The sequence below is a fragment of the Aotus nancymaae genome, unplaced genomic scaffold, assembly GCF_030222135.1.
Source record: "Aotus nancymaae isolate 86718 unplaced genomic scaffold, 86718_ANA_hifiasm-v0.15.2.pri h1tg000002l, whole genome shotgun sequence".
NCBI lineage: Eukaryota > Metazoa > Chordata > Mammalia > Primates > Aotidae > Aotus > Aotus nancymaae.
The window spans coordinates 61,225,905-61,245,440 of record NW_026988413.1 but is presented as its reverse complement, the minus strand read 5'-3'; the positions used below and the strand labels follow the sequence as shown (position 1 = coordinate 61,245,440).

At 31.9% G+C, this 19,536-nt stretch overlaps 1 protein-coding gene across 7 annotated transcripts in view; it reads left to right on the top strand.

Annotated features, from left to right (window-relative positions):
- PCLO (piccolo presynaptic cytomatrix protein) overlaps window positions 1-19,536 on the top strand; it is a 421,390-nt gene that overhangs the window by 177,093 nt on the left and 224,761 nt on the right. The gene's annotated exons all lie outside the window — the stretch shown is intronic.

Genomic DNA, 19,536 nt, shown 5'->3' with positions numbered 1-19,536 from the left:
AAATTTTCATTTGCCTCTATGAAATATCACAGGCTCATTTAATGGAATGAGACTCATTTCTAGATCTAATAAAATCCCTGGGTCATCAATAATTTTATTGCAGTAATTTGATATAATATCCCATATCATTTCCTAAATTGTTTGTAAAGAATTATTCATTTTGAATTTGAAAATTATGAATATTCCTTCATCAACCTGTTTCCATTTTAGATATAAAGACACTCAACTTTTAATTAAATGTACTTTAAATTTTATTTGTAAAACGTTTATATTTAAATCATTTGAATGAATTTCTTCAGCATCTTGTGCATTTGTATAAATGAACAATGCCAGAATTAGATCTGCTCTTAATACTAATAATACAAAGTGAAAAACAGGTACATTTAAAAATGCAGTTATCTTAAATGAGTGATTGAAATATAAGAGAGTTAAGAGAATCCCTCTTCTGTGTATCAGTGAAGCCCTTCATACTCAAATATAGTTCAGTCTTTAAGAAGTATAAATTGGTTTTCTATTTTAGAGCAAGCATATTTGGACTTATAAAAAATTGTATTTTGTTAATTAAAAGAGAGCATGGGGAGAAATGCCACATATAGGTGAAGGGGAGGAAGGCAGCAAATCACACTGCCACGTATGAACCTATGCAACAATCTTGCATGTTCTTCACATGTACCCCAAAACCTAAAATGCAATAAAAAATAAAGAGAGCATATTTATAATTTGTTTTGGTGCATATTTAAAAAATCTATTTGGGAAGAAAGCTGTTACAAATCATGTATGAATGAGGACACCTGCAAAAAGATGCATTTAATGGTCATAACTTACTAAAACAGGTTTAAAAGCAAAAGCAACCTATAACCTATTTTCTGATTCCAATGATCCTTTCACAATTATTGGATAATTCTTATATTTTTTTCTCTTTCATCCTTCCTGAATGTAATCATAACCTCATTCATGACTTTTCTAAGTAACTATAAGAAAAATCTCTTATTTTTCTGTTTCCAATGATCCTTTCACAATTATTGGATAATTCTTATATTTTTTTCTCTTTCATCCTTCCTGAATGTAATCATAACCTCATTCATGACTTTTCTAAGTAACTATAAGAAAAATCTCATCAAATGCCTTACCCTAAATTATAAGGTATTAGTAATCATGATATAAAAAGGCATGTGAGAAATAAGAAAACATTTGATTCAACATTTATATATTTTATCTTTTAAAGTTAACACTAAAATGAATATTTGTTTCTAAAATTAATAGATTTATTTAGATATACAAAAATTTAAAAAGTATGCATGAGAATAGACAATATTATTATCTCTAGTTTTTAATTACCTGATTGAAATGTAGAATGATTTCTAATTACATGTTGTGGACATACTGTGAGATATTTTTAATAAATAAAAAGTCTCAACTTTCTATCTTTACACATTCTTAAAAGATTTTTTTTTTAATTTTTCCTATTTGACCTATAATAGTTTTACTCCTTAGGAATATGTGCAGCTTCAGATTCATGCCAATTTAATGCTACATGCATTGACAATTTTGATTCTTTATGTACTTCAAATGCTTTATGAATCTATGGTAGACATCACAGAAAGCAAGTAGAAAAAGACACGGCCTTTTCTGTTCAGCATATACTCTTGTTCAGCTAATCACCATTCACTAGATAATATCAAAAATATCAGTCCTAACCCCAGTTGGGCTAAATATTAAAACATATGGCTCCCCAGTTAATTGGCTGCATGGAATAACTGCACTCCAGGTGCCTGTCACAGAACTATCCTGAATCAGCCTCAGGTCAAATTTTTCTAAAGCTTGGCCAAAATAAATACCATGGCAGTTTGCTTGAAGGATGTTGAGTTCATTCATTCTTTTGATCCTCTTAAATGTACTCTGGGACTAAAACAGAACATCAGAGAGCCTGTATACTATTATCTTGTCTGCCCTACCTCTGTGCCATTGTAATTGCTTTTCATGGATTGAGCTTTGGCACTATACCATTATCCTTTATTGAGGACATTTTCGGAAACGTGGCCATATATCAGGTCAGTAGGTGCTCTTTCTGAGGATCTATTTCTAGTTTCATACCAACATTAGTTTGACTAAATAGTTTCAGTCAGTTATTAGAAGAAAAAAATCCAGTTTAGGAATGATTAGGGGATAAAATGGAAATAGTAATTGTAATATTTTTTCAACTTCATCAGTAAAAACGATTTTAAGTTTCATTCTTGATTTTATGTAGCATTCTAAAAATACTTCTAATTTGACATACATTGCCTACTCAAGGAGAGTTTTCAGATCAAAATCATGTAAAATAATACTCCTGTAAATAACTAGGTTCCTAGCTCAACTGCAGAAGTAGAAAGAAGTAGGCACAGGCCTTAATTAAAGATAAGTTTTCCCACGGAGAGAGGAACCACTGTTACGCCCAAATTAAGAGAAAAACTGGCCTAAATGTTAGCTAAGTGAGCAAAGGATGTGGCAGAAAGCTGTGAAAAACAAATGAACAAAATAACAAAACAGGCAATTTTAAGGTCATAGTACTGGACCTTGTCATGTGGTGAATGATGCACTTTTGTTCCTCAAGTTTGGAACAATAATGACAGTATCTCTGGTGTTTTACTAATTATAAATATATGTACATTTGTAAGTAGAATATATATAAAATATATACACATAAATATATAGATACCTCTCTGTATATAGACATCTATGTATTTATGTGTATATATTTTATATATATGCATATATTTATATATATGCTAATTATAAATGTACATATATTTATAATTAGTAAATATATATATATAGACATGTCTATATATATAGACATCTATATATTTATATGTGTATAATAAATATATAAAATTCTTTAAGTTCTGGGATACATGTGCAGAATGGTTAGACAGTGAGTGCAACCCACGGAGGGCGAACAGAAGCAGGGTGGGGCGTTGCCTCACCCAAGAAGCACAAGGGGTCGGGGAACTCCCTTCTTTAGCCAAGCAAAGGAGAAAGCATTTTTCCTCCTTTTTAAATGAATTTTCTGCCTTCTATAACACATATATACACACACACACACACACACAACACGCCACATTTGAAATAAGCTTAGGTGAATAGACAGTTTTTTGACAATACCACAAGAGAATTAAAGTCTGTTTTGTAATAATTCAAGATAATTGTCAATGAAGGTAATGATTGAATAATTTAAACAAATATGTTCCTTGGAATCTTACTATTTGAGAAGGGTACCATAAAAGTAAGTAACTCTTGGAAAGAGAAAGAAACTTTTTCACATTAAATGTCAACCTTTGAAATGACTTGATTAGTGTAAGCATTGAGATTAATTTCTTCACATAACTAAATTGTATATATTTGTTATAACCATAGTTAGATACTGTGATTGTAGATGGAAAATTATTCTAAAAAGCAACGTTTCTTTTTCTGTTTTTCTCCTAGCTAGGATTTGAATCTAGCAACATTTTAAAAATATAGTTAAATCCCAACAGAATGCCAAATGAAGCTGAATCCAGCTCTTTCTCAAGGTGTCAGTTTTTCTAATTTATTTTTCTACTAGCTGCCAGAATACATTCATGTTTTAAGGTAGCACTATTCAGTCTAGGATGATAACATCTTCACTTGTTCTTAGAATTGCTGACTTGTTCTTAAAATTGCTGAGATTATCCTGACTTTCACACAGAATATAAAAGAACATACAACTCAAATATATTTGGAAAAAATGATTCTTTTGAAATAAGCATTGATTATGTCCTTAGAAATGCTGTTTTCTTCTTTCATTTTTCTGTCTTATCCAAGACTTCATTCCCACCTGCTAACGTGATGAGACATTTTATAAACTTTAGTGTTTTTTAAATAATTATATAATATATACATATGTAAATATAAATCAGTGTAGAAACTTACAATTTTGGCTAATCATAAAATGTAATTTTAGCTAGATCTGTAATATTTATGCTAAGGCCATTTGTATATTATAATAAAATGTTAACATACATAACATTCCTTTTCCCAAATTTCTAATTCTTAAATCAAATTGAATGTACAATAAATAGTATAATAAACTAAATACTAGCTATAATATTGCTTATATGAAGTATATTTTATTCAATAAAGCCAGAGGAAACATATAGAGATATTTTTTAAACTCTACACATTTATTAATTGTCATAGAAAGATAATTTTTCTAAACCGGATAGAGTGCTAATTGTAAGTATAGAATAAACTGAAAAAAATAAAAGGAATTTAGAATTGATTGCCTTAAAACGTAATACAAAATGAATATAAAATGATATTATGATTAACAAATTACAAATTTATAAAAGGTAATTCTTTGTACTTAATGTGAATAAAGAGTAATTGTAGCTCCATTTAAGATTATGTTTTAAAAATATCATTGAAAACAATTTTAAAATACTTTAAATTTATAGACTGCTTTACAGTTTACTAAGTAACTTTTACCTCATTATTTTTAATAATAAATTAGTGAATTACAGTAGATATTAATTTAATTTTCCCAGTTTCACAGATGAGAAAATTAAAATATAGATAAACACTTCATATATAATAGAATTACATTTAAAATTGTATTATTTCCTTAACATTTTATATCCGAGCACCTCACTATGGGATCATAAAGATTAATTGTAGATTCTAACCCCATAACAATGCAGACAACAAATACTCTGAATTTCATAAATTGTACCAGAATATCGGTAATTTAAAATATGACCAAAATGTTGCATGTCCTAATTCATATATTGGAATTACTTTTACTATAAAAGTAGTGTACATCTCAGTGGTAAATAGCCAGTTTACCTTAATACTTACTCAATATACATTTATATTTGACGTTTAAATCTAAATGTAAAATTTGTGATTGCTTTTTTAAAAAAAATCAGTAAAGTTTTAATATCTAAAGGTCTGTTTTTGATCTTGACTCACAAAATAAAGGGAGTATTCTAGGAGATGAGGGAAAGCAAAGGCTTACTTATTGAGCATCCTCTAATGTTTCAGTCACAACTCCCCTTCTGTGCACATTTTCCTGTGGTTATAATAAATGCCCTGTCAGACTTCCGTTTAGCATGCTCTGCTTTGACTGGTTAACACTAATTCTTCGCGGATCAGCTCAGTTGTCACTTCCTTCTGAAAAGCCTTCCCTGAGTCGCCTCCCCCGCTCTACGAGTTGCATCTTCCTTGAGTTTCCAGAGCATTTGCTGCTAACTTTTATTATAAATATAGTGAGACAATTTATGTTTTCTTTTTCTCTGCTAGGCCTTGGGGTTGCTGTGATAAGCAACCATGCTTTTACTCTCTTTATTAACATAACCTGATACAGTGTCTGGTGAAAATATGTGGAATAATAAATTAATTGAATGAATTATACAGTGTGATATTTCAGTAGCTTCTTCAGGAATAAAGATCCCTACAGTAGTTTCTAAATATGCATTAATATACAGAGCATACAGAACATTCTCATTGCTTGCTTACTTTTAACCAATGTTTCCCTTTGAAAAACTGGGGAAGAAAGATAGGAATAAGTATTAAGCCTCGTTCTACAATAACTACTCTGTATAGTGTGATTATTTAATATTCTATAAGAAAAAAATAGCACCTACAAATAAATTTCTACTTCAAAATCCAATGATGTTCAAGGCAATATTCTAATATGAAGCTTGAGTTTAAATCTAGGACTTCTTTTCATTTACATGTTTAGATGCTTATCCTTATTACATAAAGATGAAGCAATGTAATATCCATCATAACTGACTTTTTTAGATACAGGCACATACCTAAATTACGAGTAAAACAATTGTTTATAGTCAATTATGCAGGCTACCTGAGAAAAAACAATTATTTCAAAGATGACAGAAATAAAATGAAGAGTTAAGACGGACATATTAATATGCAGAGTACTCAGTTCCATTATAGAAAGACATCTGCCAACCTTTTTGATGTATATGTCACTTAGTCTCATTACTATATTTGGTGATATTGCCTATCACTCTCTTGAAATTCTCATCTTTCTTCACTCAGGTTTACTAAAAACTGCTGGTTTTCCTTACACTTTTTGAATGATCCTGTTTAATATGCTTTGCTAATTTCTTGTTGAATGAAGCTATTCTTCAAGATCTGCCTGCTTGTTCTCTTCTTTTGCATATCATCTCTGGGAAATTCTACCTCTAACTCTGGTCTAAGTACCTTCTGTGTTCTTTAAGATCTGAATCTATAGGTAGAGACTCATCTCTGAGATCTGCTTACTAACTTTGGCTATTAAGCAGGATATTACTTTTTAGTTTCTATGTTTGAGTTTCTTCATCTGTGTAATGAACGTAATTATAGAAACTCCTAAGATTGGTATGAGGATTCAATACGATAAGCATATTTACAGGGTCCTGAAGCTCAACATATTCTAGCCTTCCCGCAGAACCTATTCCTCCTCTATTTTTAAATCATCATGTTCTCTATAAATTAGGACGCTTTTTTTCTTGGCAATGTCAGTTTCCTCATTCAGTTCTGCTGCTGCTGCCATAGTCATCTATACAAGCTTGTAACCTCTGCAGTGCATCTGTCATTCCTTCAGGGTAAACTTGTCCTCTTCAAATGCTAGTAGCCTAGGGAGGAAGTTCCATGCTAAATGGAAACCAGCTATGTGTTAAAAATGGGAATTCTACTTTATAGTTCTATTTTTCAGCTAAGCCCACTGAGCATAATCAAAGGCTTGGAAAGCACTGTCAATTTTTTTTAGGATACATTTCTTTATCATATTCTTTTCAAGGTGACAGGTTCAATCATGCCACTTTTGAACTCAAAAATCTTTATTTGACTCAGCTGAACATTTCAGGCAGTGAGATTCCAGCTGACTTCCCCCATGGAGCAATTTTATCTCATGTGTTCCAGGAGCTTCAGAGCACTATTTATTCCCGGTGACACCATTCCTGCAGTGGTGCTGACAGCAATATGGGCAGGTGTGAAAATAAAGCATTCCACATGTTTCTGGCAAGACTTTCCTCTTTCTCTCTCTTGGCTCCTCCTCTTCTCCCTTGACTCATTCCAGGCCTCACATCCTTACTTTTCAGGAAACACTGAGCAGGTGTGAGGACATGGCGGGAGTGAGAGTCTAGGTAACAAGAGTCGATTGGGATTTCTCCGGTATCTTGAGGTGACTGAGGCAAACAAAATGAACTGTGTTCTAGGGTTAGTCCCAGTGGTCTTTCTAGTGAATGATAGCTGTAAGGATGTGAGGCCTGGGACTTTGTTGTTCCATCAGTAAATATCTCTTGTTCTTTAGCATTTAAAGAAATTAGGACAGTTTTTAATCGAACTTAGGCCCTTTATTCAAATTTGGGTTTTAATGAACTAGTATTCACTTTCAGTTATGTATCCATTAAACTATACTGTTGTTCTAGAATTACTAATGGTAATATGTTTGTTGCCTAAGACACAGTATCTTTGCCAACATGACTTTCCAGATGATCCAGTCTCCCTTTCTCAGTTCCAAATCACTGCTTCCCATCCTTACTGGCTAAGACCAGAGACAAAAAACACACCTGAAAGTTAAATCTATTTAAAATATCTATACATTTGACCCAGAAATCCCATTACTGGGTATATATCCAAAGGATTATAACTCATTCTACTATAAGGACACATGCGCACAAATGTTCACTGCAGCACAGTTTACAATAGCAAAGACCTGGAACCAACCCAAATGCCCATCGATGATAGACTGGACAGGGAAAATGTGGCACATATACACCATGGAATACTATGCAGCCATAAAAAACGATGAGTTCGTGTCCTTTGTAGGGACATGGATGAACCTGGAAACCATCATTCTCAGCAAACTGACACAAGAACAGAAAATCAAACACCACATGTTCTCACTCATAGGCAGGTGTTGAACAGTGAGAACACATGGACACAGGGAGGGGAGCATCACACACTGGGGTCTGTAGGGGGAAAACAGGGGAGGGACAGCAGGGGGTGGGGAGTTGGGGAGGGATAGCATGGGGAGAAATGCCAGATATAGGTGATGGGGAGGGAGGAAGGCAGCACATCACACTGCCATGTGTGTACCTATGCAACAATCTTGCATGGTCTTCACATGTACCCCAGAACCCAAAATGCAATAAAAGAAATTTGAAAAAAAAAATCATAATTAAAAAAAAAAGAAATATCTATACTTTCTCAGATTCCTTCAGTGGCTAATGAGTCCTCAGCTTTACATGACTGCATCTACCTATTTGCTGAGAGAAACATAATGCCTGCAAATATGCTGAGCAAAAGATTGGATTCTGAATGTTCAGAATATATAGTAGACATTATTGGCACACTGTTAGGTACCAGATAGCAAAGCAAATAAATAATAAGTATTTTATCTATGTAATTAAACAAACTACTTTAAACCTCTTGCTGCTTCTCTGAATTTACATTTTGATGTATGTTTGTACAGCTGTATTTACAATATTCTTCTAATTGAAGAATCTTTAAAGCATCCATATGATTGGTTATTGTATCATCAATAGAAATCATGTTCTCAAAAATATTTAATGGCATCAGAAAATTGAATATAATTTTCAATGATAGTTTCAAATTTTTCAGATTTTACCATGAATGGGCGGTACTTCTAAGTTATTTATTTATTTATTTATATGTTTTTGAAGAAATGCAAATCAATTTCAGGTTCAATATGTGAGACTTGCAATTCTAAAGTCTATAAACAGTTACAGGAAAAGGAATAACTTCAATAAATGACTAGCTTTAAAGCATATGCTAACAATCATGCCTTAACTGAGGAGCTAAGTCCTTCTTAAATATTGCTTTAAAATTGGACTTTTTTCTATCCCTGCCAATTTCAGAATTTCAGCCTAAATTCTATAACTGATCTTTATCTTCTGTATATGAATTATACATTGTTTTCATTCTCCACCTAGCTTTTTACTTGTTTCTATTATCTTAGACCAAGAAAGATACTCATTTGTGTGTGTGTGTGTGTGTGTGTGTGTGTGTGTGTGTGTGTCTTATTCCTGGATCTTTGGTTTATTTTTCTTTGCTTTCCAAATCCAGCTGTTCTGCCATGGCTCATAACAAATTTCACTCCATTAAGCTTTCCCTGGTGACTTTGGCCGATTAGTTGCCTATTCCTGATTCTGATTTGATCATTCTTACCTTAATTGCATTGTTTGACTAAATGAGAATGTATACATGAATATATATGTTTATGTTATATATTCATGCATATAATATAAATGAATATATATTCATTGTATTTTTGCTGATTCCTATATAATTACTTTGATTCTTCTAAGAGCGACGATTATATATATAGCACTTAGAACAATAGTAGTATCATAGAAATTATGTAATAATTATCTTATGAATGGATTTAAACAACTTGAAAGTCTCATAAAGATTTCTTAATACTTACTAGGCATTGGATGTCAAACAAAAGAGGAGGCTTTTTAAAAATGAACTATCCAAATTTTTAAAAATTCTTCCTGTTTGAATATTTAACAATCATATTCTCTTTTTAATGATCAGCCTCATATTAAGTGAGCGATCTGTAATTGCCCAGATTGTAGGATCTTTAGTATATATTTTTTTAATTTAAAACTTACCTGGTGAAGAGAGTATACATTGGTGGCTCATAACCTGAGTTTCACACAGAGTTTTTTTTTTTGGGAGGGGTCTCTCTAATATTAAAAAAATGACTTAGATGAGTCATGAACTCTCATTTCTCATCGCACATAACTTAATATCCAAAATAGTTTGTTAGAATTACTTTGCACACACACCAACAATCGTGGACAAAAGGGTAAAAAATTTTCCCTTGAATAACAATTTGACTCAGCCTGACTGTATCACTTAGATATTAATCAGAAAAGCCGAAACACTAGGAAGTTTAAAATATATGTAATAAGAGATTTGCTCTAGGAATTTCTTCATACATAGTTGTGAAAACTGGTTAAGTGATTGCTGAAAGACTGCTGGAGGTTAAGTCTGAAGGCCAGGCAGAGGAAAGAAAGAAGAATTAAAGTGGGGGAGAGGAAAGACAAGCTGGAAATCATGAGGACAGGTCAGAATGCCTATCCCTTCTCACTGCCTCCAAGCATTCATACCTATGGACAAACTGAAGGAGGATCTAGAGGAAAATAGATCAGCTGCATTCCTGTTTCCTATCCCAAGCCAAACAGTAAGTGACAACATGGGCAACTTATAACAGCACCTAGTGACCCTGCTCAAATATTTTGTGTATACAAAACCAAATATGGCTACTGCTTTGCTTTTACTACCTGCCAAATCTTATACAAAATATTTCCTGTGATACGCTGTATTAGACAGTTTCACACTGCTGTAAAGAACTGTCTGAGGCTTTGTAATTTATAAAGAAAAGAAGTTTAATTGATTCACAGTTCTGCCTGGCTGGGAAGGCCTCAGGAAACTTAAAATCATGGCAAAAGGCAAAGGAGAATTAAGCACCTTCTTCACAAGGTGGCAGGAGAGAGAAAGTGTAGGGGAAACTGCCACCTTTAAACCATCAGATCTCATGAGAACTTCCTCACTAGCACAAGAACAGCATGGGGGAAACTGCCCCCTTGATCCAATCACTTCCCACCAAGTCCCTCCCTCCACACTTGGGAATTACATTTTGAAATGAGATTTGGGTGGGGACACAGAGCCAAACAATATTATACACTGTAATGGGAAGCATAGTTCAACCTAGACAAGTTTACACCTTGCAAAGTCAACATACTGATTCTTCCCTGCAAGAAGAACTTCAGTATTGCATGTGTTCTACCACATCACAGGAGGGCTTAACACCTCACCAATCTCTCCTGCACCTAGATCCATTCTGCACTATCCAGCCAGTCTGGTGCAACCCACCCTCCTATGCATTTCAGACTCCCTATTCTGTGAAATTATTCTGTCTTTAAATATTATATCCACAGTGATGCTTAAATTTATAAGTGAGGGAATTGATTTTTATCTTGTAATATGTTTTACAAATTTCATTTCGTTGCAGTATGTTCTAACTGATCTGTCTTCCAAATGCATATTGATTTGTAATCTTAACAAATATGACATTTCCCTATGATGAAGTGTATTAGATCTTTTAAATAAATTTTATTTTTAAATTCAATTATTTATTGCTTGTAGTGCTGACTAGTGACTTAGAATTGCTTTTTGCTTTGATGTAATTATTTACACATGCAAAATCAATATAAAGATCTTATAATAAAGATATACCAAAATACGCCTCTATAAAAGCAGAGGAATGAGAAATGATTACATTTTAAAAATTAACTTGACACACATACAACATAAATAATTATTTTTAAAACTGTTCATTATTTTTATACCACACTTATCATACATAAATAGCTATCAACCTAAAACTTAGGTTGATGCATTAGAAAAATTAATTGCAAAAAAATGCCATGAATCCAGAGATAAGCCTTTCTTCTAAGTCTTATATTTTTGCTTTAGTACAGTTAGCTAAAATCAATGCAGTAAGTTGTATGATTTCCCTTAAATTTAGTGTATCATTGGTTACCAGTGAGAAATCAGCTGTGCCCTTGGAATTGTCCTTTATATGCACTGGTAGGTGATTAATCTAATGAATCTGATTAAACTCAAACCAGATAGACTACTGGGTTGAAGAATTTTAATGAGCTTACCCTTTCTCTTCCTACTGGCCTCTATCTAGATAGAAAGACAGATTGACAGAAAGGAAAACATTACAGGGGAAATGAATACTATTTAATTATCTATAGAAATAAAGATGTATAAACATGTGTTTGCATATTCAGAAAATTCAGATACATTCAGAACATTATATATAACTAGATATAGATAGATAGATCCATAAATATACATAATGGTTTGAATGTCTGTGTCCCCCAAAATCATATAATGAAATCCTAATCCCCATGGTGAAGTATTAGGGGGTGGAACCTTTTGGGAGGTGATTAGGTCATGAGGGTAGAGTCCTCATGAATATGATTAATGCCTTTATACAAGAGGCCTGAGGAAGTTCACTCAACTTTACCACTATTTGAAGACACAGCTAGAACATAACATCTATGAACCAGAAGTAGGCCTTCAGCAGATACCAAGTCAACACCTTGATCTTGGACTTCCTAACCTCTGAAACTATGAGAAATAAATTTCTGTTGTTTATAAGCTACCCAGTTAATGATTTTGTCATAGCAGCCTGAGAGGACTAGGACTATATATATACTTGATACATATATATATTTATAAGACATATATATCTTTATGTATATGTGTAACATGTGTATTTATAAGATATGAATTTCTTTTTTTTTTTTTTTTTGAGATAGTGTCTCGCTCTGTCACCCAGGCTGAAGTGTAGTGGCATGATCTCATTGGGATCTTCACCTTCTGGGTTCAAGTGATTCTCCTACCTCGACCTCCCAAGTAGCTGAAATTACAGGTGCCCATCACCACACCCGAATAATTTTGTACCTTTAGTAGAAATAGGTTTTCACCATGTTGGCCAGGCTTGTCTTGAACTTCTGACCTCAAGTGATCTACCCACTTCTGTCTCCCAAAGTACTGGGATTACAGATGTGAGCCACTGCACCCAGCCATATATATCTTTTTAAAAGAAAACTAAGCATATGAGAAAACTAAGCATATGATTTTCTTCAGATAGTTCTGTCAAAATTGTATTAATGTAATAATTCACAGGTATTTAAATTAATACATTTTCATTTATATGTTATTGATGTAATAGTATTTAAAACATCAAAAATTCAGAAATTGTTAGTTTCAGAAAAATATATATATATAAATTATGATGAGAAAGCAACCAGAAACATGATTCTAGTTTAGTCAAAGCTGACACAAAAAAGTATCAATCAAGAGGATGAAATCATATTCTAAACATAGTTTTAATGTCTGGTTGTAATATACATGATTTTAGTTGGCATGTTGCTATTTATGAAAATATCTGTTAATGTATTTTACATTACATAGAAACCTATATTGCAAGTTTTTTTTTTAATCTGCCTTCTGCTGAATGCAAATTTCTAATGAGGAAAACAAAGAGACTTCATTTGGTCTATGGGAACGTGAGGTCCTGCAGAAATAAACATGTAGATATGGGATGGGAAGGAACATGACCACTAATCAACTTAGACCGAGGAATGATAACTCCGCTACAAGTTTCTAACAGTATCCTGTATCCTATTAGATTGTATTATTAATTTATATTCTTCACATTGAGTAATTCTCCTGGAAATTAATATTTATGTTGGCTATTTTTATTTTTCAAAACTGTATTCATATACATATTTATGTTCTAAATACAGTTTGATATAATCTTATGTCTATATATGAGGAAGAACCTTAATCATTCAATTATGTATTTTGAACATGAATTATTCTGGTATCAGTGGTTGTAAAAGAAACAAAATATGACTGAAGCTACACATTCTAGGTAAAAGAAGGTAATGATAAAAGGACTTGAAACATATTTATTTTTACAAGCATAGAATGATCACAAATACATCACTATGTACACTTACAAATGCAGTCTCGGGAATGATCATAGATTTCTAATGTCCTGATCTTGTAATCTGAACAATTGATTGTGTAGTCTGGAAAAAGAATGTGTCAATTGTGAATTCAATCCTTCTCCCTTTTATAGATGACATAAAGGGAATGAATTTATGACTAAAAAACTCAATTATCAGAACGTCACATTGAATTATAAGAATCATGGATCTGAGTTGAATAGAACACCATATTGCAGAGATTATAAATAACATTGATAAAAATGACAAGTTACAGGTAACATTGCTCCCCAATTGGTATATTTGTCCATGAGTATAAGGGTGAATTCTAAGCAGTTTATTAGTGTAATTATTTCTCTGCTTAAGTGATATTCTGAATGATAAGAAAATAAATAGATAAAAACGTGTAAAATTTTTGTTGAGTCAAAAGCTTCATAGTGGGCAGGGAACTTGATGTTATATAGTACCAGTCTCCTTGATTGCTTGGATTCCTTTACAAATTTTTGAAAAGTGACCGACCTAGTCTTTGACTAAATATTTCCATGGATAGAAACAATATAAGCTTCCGAATTAGCTCACCCGATCTTTAATGAAGTTTAATTTTAAGGTAGTGTTTACAAGATTTCTCCAGTACAAATATGAATGCTCATGTAGGTTTTGTGACCATCATTTCCTTGCCATTTTAAGTCTACAAGCAAACTTTCAGTCTGCTGCAGGTCTTATTACTATGCTTCAGAAAAGATCCTTAGAAAAATAAATAGGCAGCCCTGAAGTTCTGAGATTTTCCTTAATGGTATTGTTGTTATAGTTACAGCTGAAATGTTATATAAAACAAATCGCTTTATGATGGAAAAATGCTGAGTAGCACGGTAGCATCCCTTCTCTGGGTTTTTATTGCCTTCATTTCCTACTTTCCTTCTTAAGATTAATGGATTTTTTGAGCATTGTTTTGTTTTGAACAAACTCTGTTGAATCGATGTTAAAATAAATGTATTTTATTAATATGTACTAGCTGACAATTGAATAAATTTGAGTATTTTCTGATCAGTGTGGTGTTATTTACATATGCTACTTGTCAGAACTTTCCCTACTTGAAGGTGAATTTTGATATCCTGATTATTAATGGTAAAGTACTGAATAAATAGTGATTGTTTCAGAGTTTGGAGGCCTCTGAGTTTGTTTATATTTAATAATAACATAGATGAACTATAAACTTTTATTGTTTTATACCATTAGAGCATATTCATAATAGCATATTCAAAATACATTTAAAAATCACAGGAAAACAAATGGTAACAGTCTTAGATCATCCATAAGGATGATTAGTATGTTGTCTAAAGATCATCCATAAGGATGATTAGTATGTTGTCTAAAAAGCATCCTTAAGCATCTATATTTTTTATTTTGCTATGTAGTAAACTCAGTAATATAATAGAGATGTTCTCAGTGTGCGCGCGCACACACACACACACACACATATATGGTTGGGGCAAAAGTAATTGTGTGGTTTTTAGTAAGGAAGAAAATTGTACTGGAGAAATCTTGCAAGCAATACCTTAAAGTGAAATTTTATATATATCTATTTGTGTATAAATATATCTATACACATATAAATATATAAAATTTTATTTTATACATATGTCTATTTGACATAATAGACAACCAGCAGTTTTATGTGTATATATATATACACACATATATATGTATATACATATATTTTATGTGTGTATATATATATGTGTATATATAGACGTACACATAAAATTGCTGGTTGTCTTACTATATTTATAAGAAGACATTTCAAAGCTAAAACTATAACTCATTTGATACTTAAACTTAAGGCAAAATATGAATAATCATGTGTATCACAATTCTAACTGTTATGGGAAGAGTTAATGCTATGTCTGGCTGAATCTTTTCAGCTAGCAAAAGTCATATATGGCATTGATATATTATTCATTGAGTTGTTACATAAGTGAAATAATTTTGTTTAATTGATTTCCAGGTTGCTACTGGACTAGAAACAGTATGAAAATGTAACGGTGTGGCTATTTAGGAGCTCAAAATATAGATAACATATTTGGACCTATAAATACAATATTTCTTAATCAAATTCCTGAATACAGTGATACAAACATCTTTGGATTATTTTTGTTAAAGATTAAAAAAAATTGTGACCTATAGATGTTTATATCTTATGTAGTTATAGAGTATTTCCAAAATTTTGGTAGAAGTAAATTTTTCTGGTCAGTTTATAATTAATGATGATATGATAATGATGATGACTCATATTGTCCAAAATAAACTTTCTTGGAAATTTACTGCTATTCTTTTTTACTTACTATGAAAATCCTGATCAATCTTTCCTGTCTCATTTCCACTTTGTATTTTACCTAGCCTCTGCCTTTTCCTCCAATGATACTCCTATGCTCCCCCTTAGTAAACAAAATTTGAATTCATATATTTAAAGAAATATAAAATATTTGGTGTTACTTTAGAAATTTGTTCCCTTTCAACTCTTTATTGACATTATAACTTCCTCTGCTTGCTGAATTTGTTAACATTTTATTTTTGGTTCTAGGGTTACAGAAAAGAGAAGAGACTCACATGAGAACTAGTTCATCATTTCTAATTGTTGAAAAATGTATTCTTTTGTGGCTTATAATTTATCAAATTCTTAGGTTTCAAACTAAATTCATCAGAAAATCCTGTTATATTCATTCCATCCTTTCCATTTTCTCTAATAGTTTCTTTCTGCCTCTAGATTTAGTGTTTACCAACATAGGCAGGTAACCAAATTTTACCAGACTGATCATAACAAAGCAGATTTTACTCCTTTCAGAAACCTTCACCGGATTCCAATTTCTTCCACAAAATGTCTACTTGTGGCAGTAAGTGCCACCTAAGAGAGAATCTCAACCTGCCTCTTCAACCTTATCTTCCATTACCTTCTTACAGCTAAACAATAAGTTTATTGTTTAATTTGCTCTAGATTTGGTCACATCTAGTGTTTTTAATCATTGGCTTTTTGCAGGCATGTGTTATATGATTTTTGCTGTGCCTCATCTCTTAATGATTGAATTTCAATGTGAATAAAATAATAAGGTCTTAGCCTGATGTTGTATTTACATTTTGACTGATTGCTATCAAATATGAATAGATTTTTGCATTTCATATTTCAATTATGTCAAATAGTGACAAGACATATTTTTGGGAAAATTGATTTATTTCACATTCACAATTTATTAACCTATCTATTTTAAAGCCAAATCTTCTTGGAAAATATCTAACTAGAAGTGGTATCTCCCTCTTCTGCATTGCAACACAATGTTTTCATCTCCTTAATTGTTTTTACTGCATATTTTACTTATTTTCACCCATGCTTCGTTTCTTCTACTTGAATGTAAGTTCCTTGATGAAATAACCTTTGCATATACACTTCTTAACCAATAGATATAAACAGAATAGATATATATGGAATAGATAGATATATGAATGAATTGTCTTGGCATTATTTGATGTAATAGAAATATTAGTTTCCAATTTAATTTTAGGGACAATTAGTCAAAGTGTAAGGTCCAAAGAATTAGGCTGGCTGCCTTCTTTTATTCACAATGAATATTAGCCATGCATCCAAGAGACTTAGTATAGCAACATCATGTTAAAAATAATTGCAAAATAGCAATTATTTAAAATGCTAGGTTTAACTGAACGTGGATGGCAATTTAAGCAAAACATGAATTTGAAATAGCCAATGAGGCTCTCAGAATAAGATCTTTAATCTCTCAGGTTTACACTATTGCCTTCTGTTTCCAATACAAACCTTAGTAGTTTAGTAGTTATTACCACTTTACAGGTTTACCAAACATTACTTTAAATTGGGACAATGAAATATTTTATGTGACAAAGTAAATTTCATAGATGGTACCTTTTATCCTCACACCTAAATTTAGAATGGTAGGAAAATAGTGAGTATACTACCTTGAAATTATCACTATGTTTTATTTTCTCAACACATTTTTTCTTGTGCCAAAAGCCATGTACTATTGTGGCATCATATGCTGTAAAGTAGCAAGAGATGGCAGTTTTGTAAGAATAATTTGTCTTTGTCCCAAAAACTCAGATAAAATAGTCACACTTTTTTAAATGACAAAAATTTCCAATGGAATGAAACCTGTATTTCTGGTATATTAAAATTTCCTAATTTATTTACAGTAGAACATGGCTTATGAGGATGCTTAATATACACCTGTATTTGGTTTTTAGAATTCATGTGGCAAAACAGCACAGTAATGCAGCTATTCGTATCTGTTTTTGTTTTTTAAAAAGTCAGGCTCTGAGAGAAAATATCTGAAGATGTGGCTAACCAAGTAATTGTTTTTAAAACCACGTTTTAGATTAAGATTGATTTTTTGGTAGGTATTATGGAAGTTCTTCCTTCAGGGACGGTTCAACATAACAGCTAGAACTTTTAGTACTTGACATAATGAATCAGATCTTTCCTTCCTATGACTTTTATAAAAAGACATTAATTAAAAAAGGCATACAATTCACTTCAGAGCTCCTTAGACATGAAATTAACAAGAGAATTGATATTGAGTGATTATATACACAAAAAGCAAGTGAGTCCATATGTATCCTAATATTTTATTGGCAGCATTTTACCACAGTTACAGAATTGACTTTTGTCTTTACTCTTTTAGATCAGCAAACAAGAATTATAATGGCTTACAGATTGCAAAATAATCATAGTTATTAGGCAATATTGTTAATGTTGCTAAAGTATTGGAATCTGAAGTAAGAAATGAAACTTAGATCTCTGATAGTATTCTAGAGCAATAAGTGAGTTTTGTCTCTAAACAATTTAAGATAAGTAACTGGGAAGAGTGAGCCAGCATGAAAAGTGATTTGAAATTGAACTTCTCAGAGTACAATGCAATACATGAAAGCAATATTATTTTTATGACACTCTAACCCTATGCCTTACAGAATGGGTACACATTAAATCATAACAATTAGAATGACACACAGTGTTTACTTTTTAAATATTAGAATAGATACAATGTAAGAAAAAAACACAACACACATCATTCAGAAGGGAATCTTTAATAGTATTATTCTAACATAATCTGTCTCCTGTGTGATTATTTATCATGTATTCTTGTCAGAGAGTAATTTTTAGTCTTTAGTTTGTAAAAATTCTCAACCAGTTTATCAAAAAGGCAGGTCCTCCTTTTTCTTCTCTCAGGATTCTGCTAAAATCGTTTTGGTGTAGTTCCTAGGTATTTGTATGTCAAAGGACCCTATCAGTTGATTTAGGGCAGGTGACCACAGTTTAGACACTGAAGAGCAGAGATATCAGAAAATGCTTTAGTCAGCAAATCAGAATACTCAGGGAAAAAGATAACGAACAATTGAGCCTTGGAGTGCTTCTTGTTCAACTGCATGAGGAAATGTGATTAGTATTAAGAATGAAATTATGTTCATAATCTGGTAGCAGATAGAGAAATATGCACAAGTGGTTCTTGAGAACTATCTGTACCTGTAAAGCTCTACTCTGAAAGGTAGAACTATATTTGGCCCAAGCCAAGAGATAGGAGATAATAGGCTAGATCCTAAAAGAACTTTTGATTAATTGGTTATTACAAAGATAATCATTATGAAATGCAATAGTCTTTGAATAAATTTTGGATGCAAATACTAACTTTGAAGGAATCAGGCTTTAAAATAATTTTATTTGGAACAAATGCAGATTTTTTGTCTTCTTGAAAATGAATATTTCTCTGGGTTCATGTTTAATGCAATATTTTTCTTTTTTGTTTTTCTCATTTAATGAAGATAGTAAATTGCTAGTCTCTAGAAATTCTATACAATTTTAGATTTCAAATAGCTTTTTTGTAATTTTAAAAAAATTACTATGTCATTGATTTGGAAAACAGTGACCCACCTTCTCCATATACAAAAACAG